The sequence below is a fragment of the Montipora capricornis genome, chromosome 14 (genome assembly GCF_036669925.1).
Source record: "Montipora capricornis isolate CH-2021 chromosome 14, ASM3666992v2, whole genome shotgun sequence".
Lineage (NCBI taxonomy): Eukaryota > Metazoa > Cnidaria > Anthozoa > Scleractinia > Acroporidae > Montipora > Montipora capricornis.
Window position 1 is genome coordinate 7,912,214 of NC_090896.1, and position 12,500 is coordinate 7,924,713.

General features: G+C 37.6%; 1 protein-coding gene and 1 pseudogene across 1 annotated transcript in view; both read left to right on the top strand.

Annotated features, from left to right (window-relative positions):
* LOC138031339 (uncharacterized) overlaps window positions 1–12,500 on the top strand; it is a 154,314-nt gene that overhangs the window by 120,776 nt on the left and 21,038 nt on the right. The window lies entirely within an intron of this gene.
* The window catches only part of LOC138033272 (uncharacterized), a 7,853-nt pseudogene continuing 3,022 nt past the window's right edge, over window positions 7,670–12,500 (top strand).

Below are 12,500 nucleotides of genomic sequence, written 5' to 3' on the forward strand. Positions count from 1 at the left end.
GAACCACTTTCGATTTGTTAAGTCGACGTTGGGTTTTTGATGGGAGCGGAAAACCGGAGTAGTTGGAAAGCAACAAAGTAGATAACCAAAGACAATCCACCCACAAATGAGGGAGAATGCTCGCACCACTGCACAAACCCTACTCTCCCCTCCCCAACCAAAATGTGGCAACAAGTTTCGAAAATCTAAAAGAGAAAATGATCTTTTAAAGTACATTGAAATAAACATATGTGTATACACGAGGAGAAAAGTCTTTCTTTTTTGTGTTTTTAGAAGGACGATTTCTTGCGGTCTCTGTTGATTAGATGAGGAAAAAAGGAACCTTCTCTTCCAAATGGCTTCAAATTTACATTTGAAAGGAAACAACATGGCGTAGGAATTCGCACTCTGGCTTCACATTTGAATTGCTAATTTCCACTAAATTATGCATTTTTTTCCTGCCACGTTCCAACTCAGGAAACTCTATGGCGAAACGAAATTTTTGAGATTTACGCCATTATCATGGCTCTTTTTCCTGAAGAATTGATACCCATGTTGGATAGTTGTGTTATGGAGGTCTTTACGGTCAAGGTTCCGTCTATATCATGTTATCAAAGGGATTAAGTGATGATTGCATAATGGGGAACGGGGCACTTGATCAAGGAAGAAAATTTCAAGGTGTTTTACAACGAATGCTTAACAGGTATTTTGACAACAATTCTATGCCACTCATATTTCTAGTCTCCGTCAAGCGGTGCTTGATTTACTATGTAGTAAAACTACCTAATATCAAACAAGATATACATGATTTTTCAATTAATTTATGCCAGTGTAAAATACCAGTCGTCAAGTCATGATCATGACTTATTTTATGTCTTATCGTATCTATTGATATAATATTTGTGCTTGAGGACGTTTTTACGTTTTGTAAAGGGTGTGTTGTAAAATACAGATTTATCTTATACTTAATATTTGTTTTGTAACTTTTTATAGACTGATCATTGCAATGTCGGGGCGTAATAAATACAGTTCATTATTTACTGTCACAAATAAGTACACAGCACACTGCGACAAAATAGGATTAGGATTTAAGTCGCAGACTCAAAAGAATGGATTTCCCCATACCACATAACACTTATTTTAAATAGGTTCATTAATCTTTATTTTTTGTTTATTATTTATTAGTTCACTTTCATATTCCCGGGTATCCCCATCACTGTGAATGTACAAATACTACTACTAATAATAATAATAATAATAATAATAATAATAATAATAATAATACTCTCAGCCTATGGTTTCAATGAAGAAAGTGATCACAAACGACCATGGTACCAACAAAGACCACCGATACCGGTCATAGAGAACTCACTAGCCAAAGTAAATTGGAACATTGAATTCCATATGGAGAAAAAGCCGGAAAACAACGCCAACAAAGTAGATATAGCAGTAATGGACAAAGAAAAGAAGGTATGGCTACTCATCGAAGGAACGGTTTGCGGTATAGGCTTGATATCAGATAGGTGGAAGACCAAGCAAGACAAATACAGAGAGTTAAGGACGGGTATTAAACAACAATACCCTGATTACAAAGTCAACCAAGTAAATGTAGTTTTTGATTTCCTAGCAGAATACCACCAGTGCTTGAAGAATGATCTCAATGAACATTTAACTGGAAAGAACGAAGAAGAGACGCAATATCTAATAATGAAGAGCCAGAAATGGATCATATCACAAAACGTTGAAATAGTTAAGAACTTTTATACCTATAAGAGATAGGAAGAACGGAGCAGAGCGTTGAAAGGAATAGTCTAACTGAACATTCATATTTATAAATTATATAGCATAGCCTAGGACTAGTCTCGCTGTGCTATTGATCATGTAAAACCGCAATATCACTAAGTGTCCATAATAATAATGATGATGATGATGATGATGATGATGATGATACCAATAATAGTAATAAGGCAAAATAGGATATAAAAAGCTAAGGCACACAAACTTAACGAGGAGGACAAAAGTAATATGATACGACGTCTATTATGGAGAGGATGAAATGGTATATTATTACCCACCCTTTTAACTTATAGAGAAGTCGTTATACTTGCTATTTGTTATCTGGACACTGATGAAATCCTAAAAATTGATATCTTCACCGCACGCAGTGAAGATATTCTTTTTATCTTTCAAATGTCAGGATATGGTTGTCGTCATGGTAACTGACACGATTAGGCAATAAAAATCGAGCTTTCCCTTCTTGTCCTTTTATGTAATTGTTTTCTACTACATTAACATTTTTATGGTTCAATTTGAGATTATCGTGATTTGTTTTTCGTACATCTGTAACCTTTACATTTCGTTGCATGTTACACAACATGCGTGTCTTCAACGGTTAGTTACCACTTATTTTCCAATTCAAAAATGAATACCACAAGTTGTTTAAATCTAGACATTTCATCAGTGTCCATATAATAACAAGAACATTACATGGCCGCTTGGAGATGCGAATTTTCTCTTCTCGTGTTGATATTATCTTGAGTGTGGAAGCTTGAATACTTGTTGGGCTAGTAACTGATGGGTTAAAAACGAGCAAGTCAACCGGAAAATGGCAATTGTTTTAATTAGCTTTAACACAACTCAAAATGTACTGTTGATCTAGTACTAATGTAATTTCTTGATACTTTTATGATACGAACATTTGGTTTTTCAAAGGAGTTTCTTCAATAAATTCTTATCATGTAATTGTGAAATTCTTTGAAATTATCAAAGAAATTGGTGCAGGTCAAATTGCCATATTAAAAAGACAAAATGGGTGAGAATTTGATCTTTATCTTCTTCTTCGATAAAATCAAATTTTCGTGTTGTTTGGAAAGTGACCCTTTTGTTTTAATGATGCATTTAAGAAGAAGTGAAGAGGACCAATAATCTCCTCTGACGTATGGCCTTGAGTTCAGGAAACGAACTTCAAAGCCTAGTGTTTTCACCACACCCCTGTCCCCATTGTTTCTTTTCGGGAACAATTTTATGATGAATTTTTCGTTTCAGATAAAGTATAGCACAAGTGATGAGCAAAGTTGAAAGCAGTCACGAAGAACTGACATGGAGAGAAGAGGCGGAAGACATTGTCCTTAAAGATTGCAAAAGGTGAGTTGATATTCATTTTACAAGTGTGGCAGGCGAGTGAGTTTAGGCGCATTTTTTTAAAGAATTTCAAACAAGGTGACATTTTTGTGCCCTAGATTAGGGTTAATGGAGAGTTAGGTACAGTTGACGGCGTATCGAGGCTATTTGCAAAAATGAATCATTGTTAAAAAAATTTCCCTCCCAGTTCTTAATTTTTTGGGTGGCTCGAACAATCAGCCGTCTCTCGTCATCTTTCGGCTTTTTCCAAATTGTGCTTTGCATCTTAGAATAATCCTAGTGCTGTAATCCCTGATCAGGCTCCCATTGACGAGTAAAATCGTTTGACGCCACATAGTCGACAAGGCTTGAAAACCGGTTTAATGAATGCGTGTACAAAACAGAGCCTCATAAGAACCTCTACATGAAACCCGGAAGTTGAGAGAAAGATTCAGTTAGCTATAAGCACCTTGGGTGCTTTATGTGAATGGATCTGGTCTCGTCTTGTACAACCTAGACTGCTGGAATATAATCTACACTTGCCAGATGGAACTTTACCAAAGACGTGCCAATTCTAGTAGCGGAATTCGAAGGATTGGGAGATTATGAGATTAAGTGAAAAAAACGGAATAAATGCCCACATTATTGGCACGATTCATCTCTTTGTACGTGCTTACGAATTTATAACTGCAAGTAACCGGTTAAACGAGGAAATATGTTCAAGGTTACAAGAACTGATTAGAAATGGTTTAGGCTATCATCGTCAGTACAATACGTATATTATTTTGGAGAAGTCCTACTGTAACGTCTAACCAAGCGGTTCTGGATACGCATACACGTAAATGTTCAAGTAGTCTTCCTTTAGACAATAGTGTCAAAGTTAATGCGATTTCAGGCAGAGAACTGAATACAAAAAAATGTCAAAGGAAAACTCTAAATTCTCACTTGTTATTGGATACGCCAAGTTGTGAACCTGGGAAAAATATAAAGATTAGCATTTCATAGAACAAGGATTATATCACAGTGGTGCTCAGTCGAGGAGGTAGACACCATGCACCGCATTCAAGGAAGTTTTCCGTTTTGGCTAAGCGTTTGCTTCTTGATAATCCATAGTGTCCAAGGTAACTATGATTTCCTTATTTTAACCAGCCTGGTGAAATAGAGCACTAACAAATACATATACTGAGTTAGTTTAACTGGCAACTCTTTTTGGTTTGACATATTGAAACAGCCATCGTGTTACAATTTTACGAGAAAATGATTGTTGAACTTTTGGAACAACTTTAGCAGTTTAGGTCCCTTCCAAGCCTAAATTATTTTTCAAGCTTGTTTATAACTCTTTTTAGCTAATTTTGAGCATCGTGCATGAATGCAGTTTAAAGTTGACAGTAGAGGTTGCTGGTGTTAATCTAAGGCTTATGTATAGTCCATGAAACGCTTTGCACGAATGCTTAATAAAAACATTTTAACAGCACGTAGTCAAATGAGAACTTTGATGTTTCTCATTTGAAATCTCAAAAACATGCATTCCGTATAAATTGCTCAATTTAAGGTCTGTAACTCGCTGTTTTCTATAACTATATATAGTTTTTTTGAGGAAAATCCCCCTACACGTAAAAAATGTATATATCTTCCTTAGTTGCAAAATTGTTTCTCTCTTTTTTGTTATATTATTGGGCAATGTCGTTCTTGAACGTTTTCAACTTCTGCTGCCTAGTGAACTTAGCTTTGAGAGAAGGATCGTGCTTTTTCGGAGTTGGTGCTCTCAGTGTACCCGGATTTCATGAATATGAAATTATGAATAAACCAGCACTTGGCCAATGACATGGAAGGATATGATCCCTCCAATGAACTCAAATTCATTGCGTTTCAGACAGAGACACGCCCCTTTCACAAACAGCACACCTTGCGTTTCTTAGCAAACACCGGCCGATAGCCGGTTACAACTAAGTATAATTCTGTAACGTAACAAACTACCAAGGTAAATTATGCTCAAATCCTGCAAGCTCGCACATTTTGCTTGCTCTTCTTTATTAAAGATATACACAGCGCCGCAATTGCGCGTGTGTGACGCAACTTCGGGCCAACAATGAATGTTATTTCAATCTCGCTTGTATCTCGCTGTTAAGTAATGAATCGAGTTGTCGCTAACTCTTTGCAAAGAGCTAATATTTCAGTCTGCCGTTTGCCCGTAAGATGACATGATCTGACAAAAGTAGATTTTTTGCTTTTGCTTGTGTTTCAAAGGAGCTAATGACAGAGTATTTCTTTGAATCATGTCTCTCCGGTAAATAAGCGGATGTTATGAAAATCCTAAAACTGGCATTTTGCGACATTGGTATTAGTCAATATTATCACGCTCAAAACCTCATACGAGAAACAGAAGGAATACAATGAATTAAAAGGTATTTTGTTCTTATCCTCGCCCTGACAAGTTGATGAGCAAAGCAGTTATTCCCTGTGGGAGAAATCAATTTTACTGATATATAATTTTGACTGCACAGCAAGTAAATGTCCCTAAAACAATAGGCATTCTGCGCAATGGGAATAAAAAAACGGTGTTCGAAAGCTGTTCGGGTCAACTAATTTGCTAACCAGTAGTGCTTTAATAAAATAGTATCCAAATCCATCAGACTCTTAAGATACTATCATTTAGCTTGTCTTTTAACTCTAAGTTCACAATGCAATTCGCATCTCTTACTATTGTTGTTAAAAAAGGGTGGGGTTGGGTAGGGTATTATTGTCAACTCGATGTTTGGCCAGTTGTAGTTATCCTCACGTGGTGAGCTGATGCCAGGAATTTCGTTAAAAACACTTCATAATGTTTGCTTTAAGAGTATTCCGCGAATTTCCGTGACTAAGCCATCTCCTAGATTGGCAACAAACCAACAGTTCCTTAGCCCCTTCTTATGTCTTTGTCTTCTTGAAAGTCGCTGTTTTGTCCGGGTCTCACATATAATTATTAGGGAGCTTAAGCACGCGCGTTTTCGAGACGCGGACGGCAACCGGAAGTGAGCCGTTTTCCCCTTTAACTTATTTTCAGAAAACCACATTTACATTGCTAAGTATCTTTTCACCATTAGAGATGATTCGTTAAAAATCTGGGAGACGCCACTGTCCTGGCACGAGAAATGTCCTCTTCCGGTTGCCGTCCGCGTCTCAAAAACGCGCGTGCTTAAGCTCCCTATTACCCCACGCGGTGAACTGATGGCAGGAATTTTGTTAAAAACACTTCATAATGTTTGCTTTAAGGGTATTCCGCGACTAAGACATATCCTAGATTGGCAACAAACCAAAAGTTCCTTAGCCCCTTCTTATGTCTTTGTCTTCTTGAAAGTCGCGGTTTTGTCGGGGTCTCACATATAATTGTTACCTCAAACGGTGAACTGATGGCAGGAATTTTGTTAAAAACACTTCATAATGTTTGCTTTAAGAGTATTCCGCGAATTTCCGTGACTAAGCCATCTACTAGATTGGCAACAAACCAAAAGTTCCTTAGCACCCTCTTATGTACATGTCTTTGTCTTGAAAGGCACTATTTTGTCGCATTCTCCCATATATGACCTCACGTGGTAAACTGATGGCAGAGATTTCATTAAGGCACAAAGAAAACACTTTATAATGTTCGCTTTAAGGGCATTCCACGAATTTCGGTGGCTAAGCCATCTCCTAGATTGGCAACAAACCAAAAGTTCCTTAGCACTTTCTTATGTCTTTGTCTTCTTGAAAGTCGCTGTTTTGTCGGGGTCTTTCATATATGACCTCACGCGGTGAACTGATGGCAGAGATTTCATTACGGCACAAAGAAAACACTTTATAATGTTTGCTTTAAGGGCATTCCGCGAATTTCAGTGACTATGCCATCTACTAGATTGGCAACAAACCAAAAGTTCCTTAGCACCTATTTGTCTTTGTCTTGAAAGTCGCTGTTTTGTCGGAGTCTCACATATATGACCTACAATTGACATGCAGGCATGGGCTGACATAAATTGATATACAGCTGCCTTCCAAGTGTACCGGATCTCTTGGATATGAAATCATGAATTAACACACTTCCCAAATGTAATGGAAGGAAATATTCCCTCCGCAGAACACAACTTCATTGGGTTTCACACAGACATGCCCCTTTTCACAAACAACACGCCTTCCAATAAAACACCAATTGATGTTTACAACTAAGCATAATTCTGTCAAAAGGAAGAAAAACGGTGTTTGAAATCTGCGAGGGCCAATTAATTTGCTGGTCTGCAGGATATTTTGATTAAATAGATATTACTAGTATCCAAATCGCTTTTTTCGTTAAGGCTGCCTGGATTTTTCATGTGTTATTAGAGACCGTTGCTTCCATTGTGCAGATCCGTGCGAGGATCACATCTTCCTTACGTCAAAACGTCTAGTGAGGTAATGGGGCGCTGATTGGAGAGATGCCAATTCCTTTTCCATTTGTAGCTTAAGACTGTATGTATTATTTTTATGTCGATCAATGAGAATATTTTGAGTCTTTTAATTCCACGTTAATAATGCAATCCGCGTCGACTCTTCTTCTTGATATTGTTGTGGGAAAGGGTGGGACTGGAAAGGGTATTATTGTCAACTCGATGATTGGCCAGTTATCCTCACGTGATGAAGATGGTAGGTATTTCATTAATGCACAAAGAAAACACTCTTCCGTGGCTAAGCCATCTACTAGATTGGCAAGAAACTTATAAGTACTTTAGCACCTTCTTATGTCTTTGTCGATCTTGAAGGTTGCTGTTTTCTCGGCAGTTTCAGATATTTGATTGATTTGCCATTGATTTTCGTTTGCCCTCGGTAAACAGGTCTCGTTTGCTTTCCAGAGTCTTACTAATGTACAATCCATGACACTATATACCTTTAAGACAGAGTGCCTGAACAATCTATATTTCCAAGAAGAGAGATGAGTATTGTCGGCCCCGTTTCACAGAGCTCCTGTTCATGATGATGGTGTTGCCTTTGTTCTTCAGGGACCGAGAATGGAAAAATTTTTATGCAGTTGGCAGGCAGCGATAATTATAAGTGCCAGTACGCGTACTTCAGTCAAGCTTTCCCTAACAGTTACATCCCTGTCCGCGTGTTTACGTCAGTTAATCACGGAAACGATTCATCGGAAGTCCACGATTCCGTTCTGGTATGGGTAGAAGACGTTTCTACAACCCGTTTCAAGGCGTGTATTGTGGCAGGCGGGCAAGGATCCGGTTCAAACAGCACCATCGATTGGCTCGCATTTCAAGGCTACCAGTCAGGTGTCCAACATGGACAAGCGAGATTCGCCCTTTTTACAACCGGAACAAAATGCACCCGAGTGACTTTCTCTCAGGTAAAATGTAATGTAAATTTGAAGAACATGCTTTAATCAATTTTTAGCTAAATTCTATGTGAAAGCTGTATCCCTTAAATTGAAGTTGCAGTTTGTAGTGACCCGTTCTTTAGATTGAAACTAAGTTCTTTTTCCAAATTTTTGGATAGTGTGAAATTTCCTTATGATAAAGATGCCTGTCGTTTGAACTTATTAAGCGAAATTTCCATGCGATGCAGTCACTAACAAAGAAGCTTAAGAGGAAGGTCAGCTCAAATTAGGCGAATTACTTCCTAAGTTGTAAATTGACGTCACCAGAAAATCGTCTGAGACGAGATCGGATTAAAGATAACTCAAATAAATTAAGCGGCTTGTCAATTTAACCAACCTTTAACCTTTAACTCGACTTTGATCCTCTTTAATGTGATAAGTTGTTATTTTTCTTTTGGAACTCTTTTCAATCCTGCTAAATTAAAACAATAGTCTTCAATAAAACCACATCTCATTGACGCACACAATCGGATGAGACAAACTAAAGCGGTATCAAAACGAGAGAAACAGAGGAATGGGATTATACTGAGAGCGGCAAACGAAATTATTATTATTATTATTATTGTTATTACTACTATTATTATTATTATTATTATTATTATTATTATTATTATTATTATTATTATTAGGTAAAGGTGCACCTTATTTAACGTCTGAAGGAAGCCGACGGTGCGCTCATTTTACCACCAACCCCCCCCCCCCCCCCCATCCCCCTTCCCCTCCCCTTTCAATAAGCGCTCCTTTTCAAGAGTACTTAAAGCTACCTGAAGCGACACAAAATTGAATGATGTCGAAGCAAGAATGTGAGGACACTAGGGATCGAACTCCGGACCTCTCACACAGAAGGCCCCGCACTAACCAACTGTGCAATCCTTACCCATATTATTATCATCATTATCTTTATCGTCATCGTTATCGTCAGCGTCATCGTTATTGTTATTGTTATTGTTATTGTTATTGTTATTGTTATTATTTTTTTTCTGCAGTGCACACATATGGATGCACGTAACGTAGCTTATGTCGTCTTACGGAACGCAAGTCTCTATAAAAAGATGAGATGAGATAAGAAAAGATAATTGCAACAAAAAAAAAGACATACAATCCTTAAAATTCTCTAATACTCTCTAATTCCTAAAATTCGTAAAATTAATTGACGGTGGCCTTGAAGGCCCGCGCTATGTTAAGCGAACTTGAGATAATAGCTTTCTGAACCTTTTCAGGACCTCCTTTCCCCTAGCGCCCACAAGTTTTTTTTATTGTTTCTCTAAATCTTTAGACCAACCACCTAGCACATAAATTACTATGTTGCGCTGTTCCACGACATAGCCAGGTTACTGCTTCCTTAACTCCCAGCGCAGTGGAACATACTTTTCCGTCTTCGCCCTCTCCTTCTATCGACGGTTGTCTAACCAGGGGCAACTCATTTCAACTGCCCAGACTCGTTTCCTCCTGTGATCCACAAACCTGTCGTCCTCTCTGTTGGCCTTGACGTAGCTTTGTTCGGCATACACTGATACATCCCAGTACGCTTGAGCTTCTGGAGATTCGTACACTGGTTTGGGCGCCTTAATGCAGCGTTGTGTCACTCCAAGTACTTAGACTGTGCTAAAGCAGGGCATCCCGCTAGAACATGCGCAAGAGTTTCTGTAGCGTCTCCGCACAATCTACATGTGATCTCCTGTTTTGATCTTTGCATACACTATAGTCGGGGTGAACTGTTCGTAAAGCTCCCGTACCCCGTAATCGTGTGGGTGGCTGCTGAGGGCCATTATTATTATTATTATTATTATTATTATTATTATTATTATTATTATCATTATTATTATATTATTATTATTATTATTATTGTCTTAATGCTTTATTTCTGGTGGATGTTATACCGACATTACACCAAGGAAGCGAGCCATATTCAATGGCCAAAGGTCCCTTGAGTCATTCCTTCTCCTTTCCTAATGGTAATCGCCAGCTTATTATTATTATCATTATTATTATTATTATTATTATTATTATTATTATTACTATTATCATCATTATCATCTCCACCACCACCACCATCATCATCATCATCATCATCATCATCATCATCATCATCATCATCATTATTACTATTATTATTATAATTATTGTTATTATTTTTGATTACAAAGGAACAGCAAAGCACACCTTCAGCCTCTCGGAGTCTGCCGTTCACAGTCCTGGTCACTAAACTCGAAGCATCAAAATGACCTGTTTGCACGCACGTATTCACTTAATTTTCTCTGTAGGCTTTTTCAACAGAACCTGAAGTCCAAGCTACTATTCAACACGGAAACTCTGATCAAAAGAAGGATGCAATGAACGTTTGGATTGAAAGTATTTCCAGGACGCACTTCATGGTCTGCTTAAGAGAGTCAAGAACATTTGATGGGCCTCATAGCAATCTGATTGTGGTATGTAAAGATCTGTAAAAGCCAAGTTCTTCAACCATTGATTAAAACTTAGAAGAGAGATAGATAAAATAAAGTCCATGCTAAGCTAGGATTTATGGGCTCGCTAGATTTCCAAGTAAGCTGTACAATGAATTATCCCATGGGACTTATTTCTATAGTCACGTAATAGAATTATTTGTATACATAGAGGATATTACATGGCCACGCGGAGATACGAAATTTCTCTTCGACCGCATCGAACGAGTGAAATATTTTTCAACACCAGAAGAGAAATGTCGTATCTCCAAGCGGCCACGTAATATTCTATTTATTCTGTAAACACCAATGAAATACCAAATCATTTCACGAAAGGCATGGAAAGGCGCAATTTTTATATGTAACCGTAGCAACAGTGATCTTTTCACGTGTGGAGATATCATGTTTTTGCGCGAAAGCTAACTTTGTATTTCATTGGTGTTTATATAATAAATAAAATTTTGTGATAAAATCTACTTAATCTTATAAAATGCTAAAAATTCTATTTGCTCTCTGCAATGTTATTCAGAAGAGGAACAATGGAAAAGACTATTGACTATTTTTCCGTTGCGACAATTTCGTTTAATGAAAAGAACATGGAAGACACACAATTGCATGAAGTAATAATGAGCCTGCTGCCGGGGACTTCTGCTACCAGAGTGGTATGCAATAGCGTACATAGACAATCACGTGCTTTTTTAAAACTTATTTTCTTTTCTTTTCAGAACTGGATGGCATACGAACATTATCCAACGGTCTGGAAAGTTAAGGAGTCGTCCAAGATCTTGTTTTCTAATTATGAGATACCATTAGCTCAGAACAATTACGCATTATGTAAGGTACGTATTTTGTGCGGCAATAGTTATTGGTGATTGTATGGGAAAAACGGTGAGTGACCAACGCATTAGTTAAATAAAGAAGGGTTGTTTAATATAGCGAAGCAGCTCCAAGAAGCTCCAAGCTCCAAGTTTTCACATCTACTTCTACATCTCTCAAGAAAACTAGAGTCCTTATGAGAGTTGCTACCCATCAGTCCAAATGTGGTGCAGTCCACTTACTGTAATGTCTGTTACACAGAGTAAAATCTATAAGTGTCACTATTGGGAATTAAGGGTTAAGAAAACGTCGTTAAATTTGATCTTTCAGATTATCAACTTTACCGGACCATTCTATGAACCACCAAATGTACTTACAACAGCAGTCAAGGACATTAAAAACAACTCCAATCCACTCTGTGCTGTAAAGGGTCCGTTAAGCGCCTGGGCGGAGGTAATTATAAGATCCTTTATTATCATGAAATTCAAGAAATTGATCCTTGACATATTTCAGCAATTTACTTTTGTTTAAATATTAATATAAATATTTTTTGGTTTTTGAGGATCAATAGACCATAAACCTTTGAAAACGTTTGGTTTGCTGCATTAAGTCACTTTGCTTCAAACGTTACTTTTAATACAGGAGATTAACCGTACTTATGTTCGTGTGTGCATCAAAGACTATGCTGGGATTGATGGCTAGAGAGACAATTTGGAAGTTCATTATGTTATTATTGGAGGTAAAAAGTGCAACTGTAACGTTTCGAAGAGTTT